At 33.0% G+C, this 15,508-nt stretch overlaps 1 pseudogene; it reads left to right on the top strand.

Annotated features, from left to right (window-relative positions):
- Nucleotides 1-7,179: 7,179 nt before the first annotated feature.
- LOC145292408 (5S ribosomal RNA) lies at nt 7,180-7,296 on the top strand (annotated as a pseudogene).
- The last annotated feature ends 8,212 nt before the right edge of the window (nt 7,297-15,508 follow it).

Here is a 15,508-nt window from a genome sequence, read left to right as displayed (position 1 = left end):
ACTTGCTAGCTAGACCGATTTCGCTTTTAGCCGGGTTTATTAACCTGCAGGTTGGCCTATTATTAAAATTTTCCTTGTGGTCTTTTAAAGTTATAAACACATTTTTCTTTGCTAACCTATTTACTCTGTATTCTATACCTAATTTTGTAGCAACTTCTGTAGTCTCTTTCTGTACACAAAATATAAGTACGCTCTTAAAATTTGGATTTTCCTTTTAATTGAGCACTCTGCTGGAATTCCTTTTCCAAAAAAAACTAATCATATATATATATATATATATATATATATATATATATATATATATATATATATATATATATATATATATGTCAGATCGTATTACATTGCATATGAAATAATTACATGCTATTAGATTACATGTTTTTACTTTCGTCCACTCAGGACACACACCCACATCTCTCTCTTTCTTATTCTCTCTCTCTCTTTCTCCCTCCCTCTCTCTCTCTCTCTCTCTCTCTCTATATATATATATATATATATATATACATACATATATATACACATATATACACACATATATATACATATATATACGGACACATATATATATATATACACACATATATATATACACACAAATATATATACATATATATACACACATATATATATATACACATATACACACATATATATATATACGCACACACACACACACACACACACACACACACACACACACACACACACATATATATATATATATATATATATATATATATATATATATACAGGGTGGACAGAAAGTCCTTGGACATTTTTAGTTTTAAAATTAAATATTGTTAAAATCACTTTTTCTCTTTTCGAATAAAGTAAGTATTTAGTCTAACTATTGATCTAATTATTTTCAACAAAAATATTAAAATAATTTTGTTTAAACTTTCAGAAAAATGAGCAAACGAGAGGCCATAATTCAGCTTCATTGCGCGGGAAGGACAAACTCAGAGATTATTAAGCTCTTGAAAGTGACTAAATCCACCGCGTACCATGTTGTGAACAAATTTAAGGAACTTGATACATCTGAAGACCGTCCTAGGAGTGGAAGACCTCGCACTGCTCGAACAAAGAAGGTGATTAAAGCTGTCCGAGAGAGGGTAAGGAGGAACCCGAAGAGATCTGCAAGACAAATGGCTAAAGACATGAATGTGAGCGTGACCTCGATGAGAACCATCGTAAAAAACAATCTCCAGTTGTCCCCCTACAAGATGAGAAAGAGACAGTACCTCACACCTGCCCAAAAGCACAAGAGACTTGAAAGAGCAAAGCTTCTTCTTGGAGAACTGAAGGCTGGCACGGCAGAGCGAGAGATCGTTTTTTCTGATGAAAAACTCTTCACAATTGAAGCAACTGTTAACAATAAGAACGACAGAGTTTACGCAAAATCTTCAGCAGACATTGATGACTTCGTGAGAATAGTCTGCAGTCTCCAAATCTTGGAAGTCGCCTCTGATTTTCGTGGAGTAGGGGGTTAAGATCAACACAGATCGCTACATTAACGATATTTTGGTTCCAGCATTTGAAGAGATGAAGAAACACTTCAAAGATCAGCCTTTCACCTTCCAACAAGATGGAGCACCATCCCACACCTCCAGAAAAACTCAGGACTATATATATATATATATATATATATATATATATATATATATATATATATATATATATATATATAAAAGAATAACAGTGCGGTTACATTTCAAGATCCAAAGATATTTTTCATGAAAAACAGCTCCTCCGGCATGTTAGAATTGCGTTACATTTTTTACAGATCTGTTTCGTTATGCAGAAACAAACGGTTATTATTATGTTCATAGCGGCTCTGTTCGCGCACCTACTCTTCAGAAAAAATAGAAATTCTTTGCTTAGATAGAAAAAAAAATGCATGATGACAATATAACTTTGCAAGAATAAAAATAAAATAATAGAAATTCCAAAACAAAGTAAGGAACTTTAATATTTGTTTTCACGCGCAACAATAATAAACTTTGTCGATCAATACTAAGGCGATAGTCTCAGTTTCCCCCGTAAACATTAAAACTCGACACAATGAGATGAAAGAAAACCAACTTCTCACCCTTGAATAAGCTGCTTTGTTTCTTTGGCTCCACACTCACAACAAAGAAATAATAAAAACCATTCAGACAATAATGCAATGCTTAATAAAAAAATGTTTATGATACTCGTGTTCGTCATTATCCACTTTTCCTTTTTTTTTTTGTTCAACATCTTACGTGTGAAAAATCCATGAATATGAACAACACTCTTTTTACTTTCGTCCACTCAGGACACACACCCACACCTCTCTCTCTCTCTCTCTGTCTTATTCTCTCTCTCTCTCTCTCTCTCTCTTCCTCTCTTTCTCTCTCTCTCTCTCTCTCTCTCTCTATATATATATATATATATATATATATATTTATATATAGCCTTTGAATAATATATATATATATATATATACATATATATATATATTCCTCTCTCCCACAGAAGAGACATTGCGAGCCTGTCTTTGTTTTACCGTTATTTCCATGGCGAGTGCTCGTCTGAGCTCCAATCTCTGGCCTCCCCTCGCCAATCTTTTACGAAAAACACCCGTCTAGTTGAAGCCACTGTCAGAAATTTTCCCCACTCTCTATCTGTGCCTGAATCAAAACGTAGATTCCATGAACACAGCTTCTTTGTTAGAACAGCACGCCAGTGGAACTCTGTTCCGTCTGCCTGTTTCCCACCTGACTACAACCTGGATGTCTTCAAGTCCAACGTGAACAAGTTCCTGATGGGCCGCTCCCTTAAGTAGATGCTTTATGAAATCTCAACACTAACGTACAACGTACTGTACATGCAATAACCCTTATCCCTGAGTGGCTTCCGGGCCTTGATAAGTGATGACCTCCTTGTAATATATATATATATAGAGAGAGAGATAGAGAAAGAGAGAGGGAGAGAAAGAGAGAAAGAAAACTAGAGAGAAAGATAGAGAGTAAAAGATATAGATAGATAGAGATAGATAGCTAGCTAGATAGATAGATAAATAGATATACACTCTTGGACTAATAGGTAAAATATGTAAAGTATATACATCTTTCACTATCTCTTTTCCTCTCTGTCTCTGTCTCTCCGTCTCTCTCTCTTTGTTTGTCTGTCTGTCTGTCTGTCTGTCTCTGTATATATATATATATATATATATATATATATATATATATATATATTACAACTGCTCTTCCGATTCTTTTCGGATTTATATAATCATTAATGTTAATGAATTAATGAATTCTTATTATTCTGGTGAGTCCAAGCGGAAAATATTAAAAATTGACATACTAATTATATGACAGTTTCTGCACTACGAAACAGGTGCCGTCAAGAATTGAACATTTTATCATACTGAAAGAAATAAACGGTAAGATGGACAACATCTTCAAATTTGGAATATAGACTTTTTGTCATTTATTTGTATATGCTCTGTAGTTACATTGAGCTTCATAAATAAAAGGATTGGTATAAATAAAAGGATTGGTATAAATAAAAGGATTGATATAAGTGAAATATAACTGAATAAGGGAGATTAAACGCGGAAAATGGAAACTACTATGTAGCTTAATTGCCATACATTATTTTCTAAAACATAGTACACACACACACACACACACACACACACACACACACACACACACACACACACACATATATATATATATATATATTAGACAAAGGGGTCACCATATATCAAGGCCCGGAGGTCACTCGAGGACAAGGGTTAATATGTAGTAGTAGTTGGGATAGTTGCGTAATAATCGTTTATAGAAGTAATTTGGTATAATTAGATCATTTAAGAGGACGGCTGAACAAGAACTTGATTACGTTAAACTTGAAGATAATGACATTATAGTCAGCTGGAAAGCAGACTAGCGGAACAGAGTTCCACAGGCGGGCAGTTCTAGGGAAAAAGCTTTGTTCATGGAATCTACGTGTAGGTTTAGGCACAAGTGAAGAGTGGGAGAATTTATTGATAGTGATTTTAGTTAGACGAGTGTTTTTTTGTAAAGGATTATCGAGAAGGGGGCTATAGATTTGAGCTCAGTCAAACACTTACCAAGAAAATAGCGATAGAGCAGAGACAGGCTCGCAATGTCTCTTCTGTGTGAAAGAGGCTGAAGAGAAAGGGCCATCGTCTACCAGATTACGAAATCTCTTTTGCAGGATAAGCTACTTCGAGCAGCTCCTGTCCAAATGTGGCGACATTATTCAATCCTAGGATATACTTGGCTCTTATACAGGTAGCGGATTTCTTCAGCCCTAGCGTTAGATTGCTCCAATCGTTTTTCCAACGACTTTGGCTACGGGTTTGATGTATGTGCTACATTTCAGATCAGGTGTGAAGGTCAGACCAAAAAGTTTGTCTAAATATGGGGCGTCCTCAAGATGAGAGCTCTTCCTTCCAATAGAGGCCAGATGTAGGTCAGAGCGTTGATAGTGGAAGGATAGAAGCTTAGTTTTAGATGCATTAAAATTAACAAGCCACCTTTTCCCCATTGCACCACGTGCTCAAGCTCAGAAGAGAGAGAATCAGAGAGATGTTGGACATTTCTCGTCTTAGAAGTGTTGCCATAGATGGTAGTGTCGTTTGCATAAATGTCTACGAATGATCTAAGAATGTGAGTTGGGAGATCATTAATGAAGATCAAGAAGGCAGGGACGCCGACATTAATACTGTGAGCTCCAACCACTACTCTTATGAACCTATCAGAGAGGAATTATTTAATAATTGAGAATAAATTTCCGTCTCTTCCATAGCTGGAGATCTTGTGTAGCAGGCCTTTATGCCACACTCTATCGAAAGCCTTTGATATTTTAATAGCAATTGCCCTAGAAACAAAGCTCGTGTCGAGAGATTCACTAATCTAGTGAGATATCAGTATTAGCACATCAGCTGTAGATTTAGACGAACGGACACCATATTGCATGTCACTGAGGAGGTTGTTTCTGTTGAGGTGATTGATCACTTCTCTGTTTAACAAAGATTCCAGTAGTTTACTCATGACGCACAGGAAACTGATTGGTCTGTACAGAGAGGGAGATGACCAATCGCCTGAACTTTTAAATACGGGTTAGAGTGAAGAGGTTTTCCAGGGTGTTGGGAAGCATTTCCCTTTAAGACAACGTTTTAACAGCTTTGTAAGTATGAAGGCTATGAAAATACAATATGACGGTGTGAAATACTACCCACGTTGTTTCGGAATTCTATTCCTTTTGGAAGTGACTTTCTACGAATAGTATCTTAAATAAGTGTTTAAAATTTCTGTTTTACAAAGAAAATAAACCTAAAGAATTCCTTGAAATCACACACTTAATCCGGTTCTGTTTTTACAGCAGTTTCCTTTTATTACGGTATACTTTTGCTTTATTTTCTTTTTGAAAAAGAGATTATATTCTCGAAATATCAAAGACATTTATCAACCTCAGTTAGTCCACATTTACTGATTTATATGTGTGATTAATTTTGAAATATATATATATATAAATATATATAAATATATATATATATATATATATATATATATATATATATATATATATATAAATTTTGTGTGTATGGAAGCTCTTAATAACAATCTACTTACATTATTATATTTTTATATACCAAAGATATGGATTCGTATTAGTTTTTCGAAATTGAAAATATAATAATATCTTAATTTCTTTATTTTTGAAGGTTATTAAATTAGCATGTATGGAAGATCCTAAAGTATTTTCCCAATTTATATTACCATTTTCTACTGAACAAAAATATCTACAATACCTACCTAGATAAGTTTTTGTGTTTTAATTTATTCCAAAGTTCTTTTTTAACTTAAAATATAAGTACTATACCAGAAAATATAGTGATCTTATTAGAACCATCGAAAATTAAACAAAATAATTGCATAACACTAGATTTTAGCATGATTGGTGACGTTTATAGGGTATGTTTCTATCAGTATTTTGTTCATTTTCGGTTTTTAAGCGATTATCGAGGCTCGGCTATAACTCTGTGAGAACCATTTTGTTTTTAGCTTTAACTGGACGGGTTTTACATTGTGTTGTGGTGGCACTCACTCATTTACATATGTGGATAATATTACACATAAATAACAAGACTCGGTTAGTCTGAGTGTGTGTTAACCAGAAGCTACCGAAGGCCGAGCCGAGAGCAGATATGTTCTCCAGCCAAGACTCTCTTACCTGACAACCATTATGTAAATATACTGTAAATATACTTTTCCTAATACACTTCTTATTGATCTACCTTTGTTTGTTGAGTCTTCATTTGTATTGCTTTATACGTTATTTGCAAACATAACACATCGCTTTCATTTTTAAGTAAAAAAACACTTTAAAATAAGTTAAAACACAAAAATATATTAAGATAGGAGAAAAAGTAACTTAGTTTGCATTTAGTAAAGAACTGCCGGGTATTTAGTTGATTTACGATTTTTAATCGGTTCTTGAGACTCGAATATGGCTCTAAAGAGACCATTTTTTTTTTCGTTCCAACTCAGCGGGCTTTGCACTACATTTATTTTTAAGTAAAAACACTTAAACATTTGTTAAAACACAAAAACACTTATCCAGGTAGGCAGGAGAATAACTTAGCTTGCCTTTGGTAACATTTACTCGTATATTTATTTTTTTTACGTTTGTCAGCTATTTTAATAAATGCCTCGATAAATTATATATTTTTAAATAAAACTAAAATTGCATTTTAAGTGTTGAAAAGTCAATTAAATTCATTTACTATATTGATAGTTTATTCATTGAAAAAGAAGTTACATCATTATTTATTAACATTTAAATAAAATTCAAATTTGTAAGAAATTAGTATTAATAAAAAAATTAGATATAAAAAAAAAAAACTTTTATTTTCCGAACGTCTGACATGGAATTTAGAAAGACAACTGTGCTAATTAGAGATGAATGAGGTGGGTTTTTTTTTTGTTACGACGCTATTTATTCGTACATGTCAACATTAATCATTAGTAGAAATTATCCCATTTTTCAAGTTATTTTTAGTTACCCTAGTCTTCAATGTTTTGATTTTATTTTTAATTTTCAAAATTAGAGAACTTTCTTATCCTGATGTTTACACGTTCATGTGTGCAATGAAAAATACTAGCATATTGGATTGGATACGGCATAATCGTGTTGACACACCGGTTCTCGTCAGATCACCGAAGTTAAGCAACGTTGAGCCTGGTTAGTACCAGATGGGTGGCCATTTTGGAATTCTAGGCGCTGTATGTGCTTATCTCGGCATTTGTTTCCAGTCGTCCTGTATATACGTTTCACTTGCCACTTGTATTTAACAATGTCGACTCAGGAGAGGTGTGGTTGGAGATTGCGCACCTCCTGCCACAAAAGTTTCACGTGCAGGCACCCCTACGTGGGTATCCATAGTCTGTCAAAGACTAAGGAGCTTTTTGTAGTATATTGAATATTTACGCTAAAAATGTTACCATTAAAATAACATGAACTATTTTTTGCAATTATATTATTATTATAATTTTTTGTTTTGATAAAAATATTGAATAAACAATGTTTAATTCAATGATGGCATCGTTTATTCGAGAAAATAATTTTCCTTCAAGTTATATTGATTTCATTAACATTGACATTTTGGGTCTTTTTCATAATGTTCTTAAAATATTAAAAAAATAATAATTCTTAATATCTACAATGCTTTATTTCCATAAAAAAATAAATTGATGTTTTTTTAGTACTTAAAACTATAATTTGTGTAAAGACAGTTTTTGTTGAAACAAAATAATACATTTTCACGTAGATGAAAAAACAAAATAATACATTTTCACGTAGATGAAAAAACAAAATAATACATTTTCACGTAGATGAAAAACAAAAAACTATGAGTTCCTTATATTTTGTATGAACTCATTGTTTTTTTTTTATTTTAGTGAAACTGTATTATTTTGTTTAAAAAAAGCCTTTACTAAAATTATAGTTTAAAGTACTAAAAAAACTCATAGTTCATTATATTCTGCAAAACATTAAAATAGACACCAAACACCCAATTCAGAATACTCTAAACGTATTCTGTTCTTTTATATTGCTATGGGTGCTGGACAATCACCAACACTACGATGTAGAGACTAGAGGCAACTGCAACTTGGTTCCTAAGGAGAATTTTGAAGATTCCTGGACAGAAAAGAAAACAAACCAGCAAGTATTAGAAATGGCAAACACAGAAAAGTCTAGTTAATGGTGAATGCTCTGAGGAACTGCAAGCACTTGTGCCCCCACGATGTAAATACCCTCTACAAACCTGACAAGCAGCTAAATTCCACTATGCACAGTGGAGATCCCTAGATGTTGCTAGATGATGATATTCTGTAACTATTAATTTATAAATGCTGAAAATTTAATTAAAATTGGTCGATTTCCTGAATTTTGGTGAATTTTTAAGTGGAGGGAGGGGGTCACAAAATTCATGCATTTTCAGAATCGGCAACTCGTTTTGCACGTACCTAGTACAGAGCTATGTAGATATGTACGGATAGGTATAACCTGTTTGCGAGACGAAAACAAGTTAGCACGAGTTAGATACATGTCTTATGAAAAGCGAGTGTCGTTTGACTGGAACAATGGTCCCGACGAAGATGAGAAGAGGGGAAGGGGAGGGAAAGGTGGAGGAATAGGGGGAGGAGGTATCAAAACGTAACAATGGCAGAACGTGTCGTTTCTTTCTTCTTTTATTACCTTTAATCTTTCAATACAACTCCTTACAACCAACACCACAGTCCAAATAGCAAAAAAAAAAAGAAAGAAAAAAAGTAAAATTATTTTTTGATCTTGAAGATAAAACAATGAATTTTATAGATGCTGCTGCATCATATATATATATATATATATATATATATATATATATATATATATATATATATATATATATACATAATTGATATGTAGTTTGCTTGAAACATTGTGTGGGATTTCCGCTCCATCATCTAGCATGCTTTGAATCGATCGGCCACGTCTACCATTTGAAAAGGGAATTTTTTCCGAAATTATTATGGATATTGTCGCAGGCATAACAAGTAAGACATTTGTATTTAATACAACTGAATAAATATATGTATATATAGACATATATCTATGTACTCATTGATTTGTAAAGCGCCACTTGTTTTCGTCTTCTTTCACCAACACCGACTATATCTCATTCATCGCATTGTGATAGCCTTCTAAATCTCTACTATATATATATATATACATATATATATATATATATATATATATATATATATGATACTTATGTACTTATTGAACCGTGCTTAAACAATAACGTTATTATTTAGAAAGCCATTCTCAACATGGTGAGAGGAGAGTGCAACTATTCTGTACTTTCACCTAACGATTTAATTAAAAAAAAAGATATTATAAAACTTTAATTTAACTTGAAAATACAAGTTAAAATTAGCTCGGTTCAATAAGTATATAAGCAATATATATATATATATATATATATATATATATATATATATATATATGCAACTTTGTCTCTGTGTATGTGTGAATTCGTTCCTTATAGACTCCGAAACGGCTGAACAGATTTTCTTTAAAATTCTCCAGAGTGCAATGTAGAATAACATATATTTTGGACTAAATTACTGCATGGAGGCATGTGAAGCTACCCCTCTCTTCCCGCGCGATTTCACGGATTTCGATGACAATAAAAATATAGGATTGTAAAATATTCGTTGATCATCATTCAATCCCGGGCAATATATATATATATATATATATATATATATATATATATATATATATATATATATATATATATATATAGTGTAACATTTTGTTGAAAATTCAAAGACTCACGTTTTCTGTTTTACAACCTTCGTTTATTTCCTGGATTTTTCCATTACAACTGTTTCATTAATGAGTGGCAATTTTACGATTTATGTTTCTGTAAAAATATCCTGTCCCCACCAACTTCTCCAGATGTTTATCCATTAGAGTTTTACAACAAATTGTATATTTTTAACATGCTGGACATCGTATTCGGGTAAAAAGATTTCCACAGCCATGCTTCCTCACTTCCTCCATCTTTTAGTGTTATGTAAAGATAGTTTTCCATTTTAACCCGTACTTTCAGATTTTTATTTTTATTTATTAATTATTTATTTTTGTTTAAATTTTCCCTGTTTTTTCTATTTGTTTTTTTTCCAATTATCATATAATTTTATATAATTTTATTCCTATATTTATGCGTGTTTATTTTAAGATTGTTTTTTTTTTGCTTAGTGTTTGAATTCGTATTATATTACCCGATGCAGGGGAGGTCACTCTCGTAGTATCATTTTTTTTATCTAGGATTACCTCCCTTGCATTTTTTCTTTTTTCTTTTTTCCTAATTTGCTATAGTACGTGAAATTAAATATTTGTTTATGTGCAAACACCCCTGTATTACATCTAGTCTTTTGTTTAATAATTTTTTTCGATATTAGTATATGGTAAGATTCTAATATACATAGGTTGCATCTTTTCGATTTGCTAGGTTTATATTTTTCCGCCTTATCAATTATTGACCATCTTAATTTATATCCAGTTTTATTTTCCTTTAATTCCTTAATCCATACTGCTAAAGTGGTTGAGTTTTTCTTTGTTTTTCCGGTTGTTTTCGCTATTACTATTGGTTCTATTTCTATTTTCGTTATAGTAGTTGTGGTTATCACTATTGTTATGATCCTTTCTACCGTTGTTTTCATTTTTATTTACATTGTTGTTGATTTCGTTATTTTTGGTGTTCTTTTCTTTCTCAGTTTCATTTTTAAACAATACTAGGTGATTACGATATCTGTCCTTAAAGCAAGTTCCGGTGCTCCCCATATATACTTTAGTTTCATTATTTGTTATAACTTCACATTTGTATACTACGTTTGAAGTTAAACATTTCCCCCTCATTGGACATTTATTAGGGTCCCGGCAGTTACATTCTTTTACATTGTTAGATTCATTTTCTGTCCTATTTCTGTTTTTCAAAAATTTGTTTAATTTTGTGTTATTTGAGCCAATTATGGTATTTGTTAAGTTAGCAGACGTTGAGAAGGATAGCTTAACAATGTTTTTTATTAATTATCTTACTTAGTTTACTATCTTGCGGGAAATTTTTTTCTATAATTTGGTAAAATTCCCTTGGGATGTTATTTTTTATATGGTAGCTGAACGGTGGATTGAACCACGCCTGGCTCTTCCTTTTATTTTTAACTTCTCTTTCAGTTTTATTATGGTCTATCTTTTCATTTTTCTTTTTCGTGTTTATTGTATTTTTATTTTTTCATTTGTTTTTGGCTCTTTTTTTCCTTTTTTATATTTCCGCATCGACATGTTGTAAGATATTACATTTGTATTGTTTATTGTTCTTTCTGTACCTATGTTATTGTTTTGAGTTTCCTTAACAAATTTAATTTGTTCTTTATATCCTGATCTAGCTAAGGCTTGGTTGTAATATTCTTTGTTTTTATTGAATAATTCTTCATTTTGTGATATTTTGGATATTCTTTTTGAGATGCTAAGTATAAGTGCTTTTTTCATACTATTCGGATGGTTGGATTGAGATCTATGTAGAATAGCGTTTGGTTGGGTTTATGGTAGGGTTCATAGGAGTTGTTGTCTAGATTCATGGTTATGTCTAAGAAGTTTACACATTTATAGTTTGGGTCTATTGTTATATCTAGGTTCAGTTTATTGAAGAATTGTTTAATTTCTTTTTTTTTTTCAAACAACCTATTTGTTGAGTTCAAGTAGAATAATGCATCATCCCGGTATAGTCCTCCTCTTAGTCCTGGAATCTTTTTATATAGTTCATTTAGTATATAAAGACCTACAAGGTCTGTTACTTGTGCACTATCCACTTATATATAAAGCTGAACGTCTGTGTGTGTCTAGTCACGAATAGGCCCCTATATGGTTGACTATTATAGAAAACTGATCACATATAATGATAGAATATGTATGGAGACACAGGAATGGGTATGTTTGATCTGGCATAATGATGATTCATTAAAATTGTGGGGTCTGCGTACGCGCCTGGTCCACAAAGTATGGAAATAAAAAAATTAAAAATTAAAAAAAAAAACGTTTACAAGTGCTTTTGATATAGATGTACATAAGAATACTTTGATAAGTATGCTTTAATTAAATAGGAATGGTATAATAAAATTGTGGGGTCTGCGTTCGTGCCTGGTATCCAAAGAATGGAAATAGGTATAAACTTTAATAAAAACTTTTCATATCAATCTGCGTAAGTATACTTTTATAATTATGCTTTAGTTTGAAGAAATATGGTATAATAAAATTATGGGGTGTTCGTTCGCGTCTGGCCTCCATAGAATGGAAATATGTCACAAAGTTTTACAAGGTTTTTTAATATAGATCCACAGAATATTGTGATAAGTGTTTCAGTGTGAACAGGTATAGTATAATAAATTATGGGGTTTATCTATTTTATTTTTACTTTCATCATATTTTGCTTTGGTTTTGATACCCCCAAATCCGAAGCTATCTCTTTACAACCCTTCCTTTTCATAACCTATCATACTTTCATAAATCAGAGTCCATTTTCTGTAGGCTGTTTTTGAACCCAATCAACGACGGATACTTTTGCTAGTATATATATATATATATATATATATATATATATATATATATATATATATAGAGAGAGAGAGAGAGAGAGAGAGAGAGAAGGGACTTTGTCTCTCTGTGTGTCTATATGTACGTGTGTGAGTTCGTTTTCTATAGACTCCACAACGTCCGGGCCGAATTTTATTAAATTTCACTCAATATACTTTATGTATCTATATTCTTTCTGAAAAGTATCGATAATCGATAATCAAAATAATCAGATGTTAGAAGAAACAGACGATTTTCACCAAAGTTAACATCGAAATCGGTGGAATCGGCCATTTTTTAATCAAATCGATTGGACACCCGTCACGGTGCAACGGAGGAATCCCTTCGCAGTGACTTAGTCCAAAATATATTATAGTGTACATTGCACTGTAGAGAACCTACTATTGATTCATACAAAATGGCTTGCAGTAAATTTTGAAATCCAAAAGTCAAGTGGCATGCTTATATTGTGCTCTAAACAGAAAATTCATTTTGAACGCGCCCCTGTCATATTAAAGATCCTATTGTTGATTTTATATGCCTGACTTTACTGCTTGTGCGGTGATAATATCTTGAATTTAAATGTAAAATGACAAAGTCAAGTATCATGATTTACTTGTGCATTAAACAGAAATATTCATTTCAAACGCACCCCTGTCATATCAAAGAACCTAGTGTTGATTTTATCCGTCGGGCCTTCCGCTTATGTAATAATAAAAGTCTTCAAATGCATTTGTGATGTTAGGCTTTGTAAAGGGTTAATTTTGGTCAAAATCGCCTGTTCCTTATTTCATGGGATTATTTCGATTATCAATAACTTATCGAAGACATTTCAACACAAAACCTATCCAAGAACACTGCCAAACACATAATGTACCGTCGTGTGAAATTTCATAAAAATCAACGCAGCCGTTTCGAGTCGATAGGGAATCAGCTCACAGACACACACGCACGTTTTTATGTTTCTTACACAACCTTTAACCCTGTCTCTCTCTCTCTCTCGCTACTCCACCACACACACACACACACACACACACACACACACACACACACACACACACACATATATATATATAAAGTAATAAATAAAATTGATAAATATAAAAAATTATCTTTTAGCAAAGGAGATGAGACATATTTAGATTCGAAATACTATGGCCCAAAGAGGTCATTTTTTCCCCTTTTCTCTCTCTATATATATATCTCTGATGATATAATGAAGTTTTTCCTTCGATCTTTATCACGTGGTGCAATGGGGAAAGATGTGGCTGGTTAATTTTAATGCATCTAAAATCAAGCTTCTATCTTTCTATCATCAACGCTCTTATCCCCGTCTGGCATCAATCGAAAAGAATGGCCCTCGTCTTGGGGAGGCTCCATGTTTTCACAAGCTTCTACGTCTGACCTTTTTTCTTCTTGATCTGAGGTGGAACACGTACATCAAATCTGTTGCCAAGGTTGCTGGGAAAATGGCGGGATCGTTCTACCGCTCCAGCAGATATCTAACTGCTGATGCAATTTTCCACCTGTATAAGAGCCAAGTACGTCAAGAGATGGAGTATTGTTGCCACATTTGGGCAGGAGCTGCTCGAAGACAGAATTCTATGTATAATTCGTAGCCTAGTGGGGGTGCCCTTTTCTCTTCCCTACAACCTCTTTTCCACAGAAGACACGTTGCGAGCCAGTCTGTGCTTTATTGTTATGTTAATGGTAAGTTCTCGTCTGTGCTCCAATCTATGATCCCCCTGGCCTGACTTTCACGAAAAACACTCGTCTAATTGAAACATCTATCAATGATATCCCCCACGTTTTATCTGTGCCTAAACCTACACATAGATTCCATGAAGAAAGCTTCTGTCTTAGATCCGCACGCCTGTGGAACTCTGTTCCGTTTTCCTGCTTTTCAACAGATTGCAGTATGACCGTCTTCAAGTTCAACGTAAACAATTTTTTGATAGGGCCATCCCCTTCAGGAATTCAATTTACCAAATTTCCACTACTAACGATTACTACGACATGTTCCATTGACTACTGTACACTTATTAACCCTTATCCTCGAGTTACCTCCGGGCCTTGATAAGTGGTGACTACTTTAACACACACACACACACACACACACACACACACACTATATATATATATATATATATATATATATATATATATATATATATATATATAATTTATTTATACAAACATTGAGGTCCTGGGTATGACCTTAAACTATATCCAGTGGTGAGGCCCCCAGCTTGCGGGCTTTGGGGAGTGTGGAGTCACCCTTTAATTGTCATTGCTCCCAGGTCCACTCTGACCCGGAGTGGTAGTACCTGTTAGGGACCCAACTATAGGTTAAATAGAAACCGACTTGAAAACAACAAATATATTCTATTAAAAAAATTTCTTCAAAATCTTTGGATTCGGCATTAAATAACCTGAAAAGGGTTGATATGCCGTAAAACAAAACCAACCAACCAACCAACCAACATTGATGGCTACATATATGCATACATGTTTCTGTAATCACCCGTTATTGGGGAGATTACGTCTTCAGGTCAAGAATTACCCTCGAAAACTCTATACTTGCTCTGTTTGCTCATTGAGCACTTTTTGGTAGATACATGTTATTTCATTGGATGTAATTCTAGGAAACTAAACTCTACTACCATAATACACACACACACACACACACACACACACACACACACACACACACATACACACACACACACACACACACACACACACACATATATATATATATATATATATAACCTTTGTGTGTTCTGGGTGTGGCTATTCATTTTCTGACCTAAATACTTTG

This window comes from Euprymna scolopes, chromosome 13, assembly GCF_053919585.1.
Source record: "Euprymna scolopes isolate OS-2025 chromosome 13, ASM5391958v1, whole genome shotgun sequence".
Lineage (NCBI taxonomy): Eukaryota > Metazoa > Mollusca > Cephalopoda > Sepiida > Sepiolidae > Euprymna > Euprymna scolopes.
Note: the sequence above shows the minus strand (reverse complement) of the source record. Positions and strands in the feature narration are given on the sequence as shown.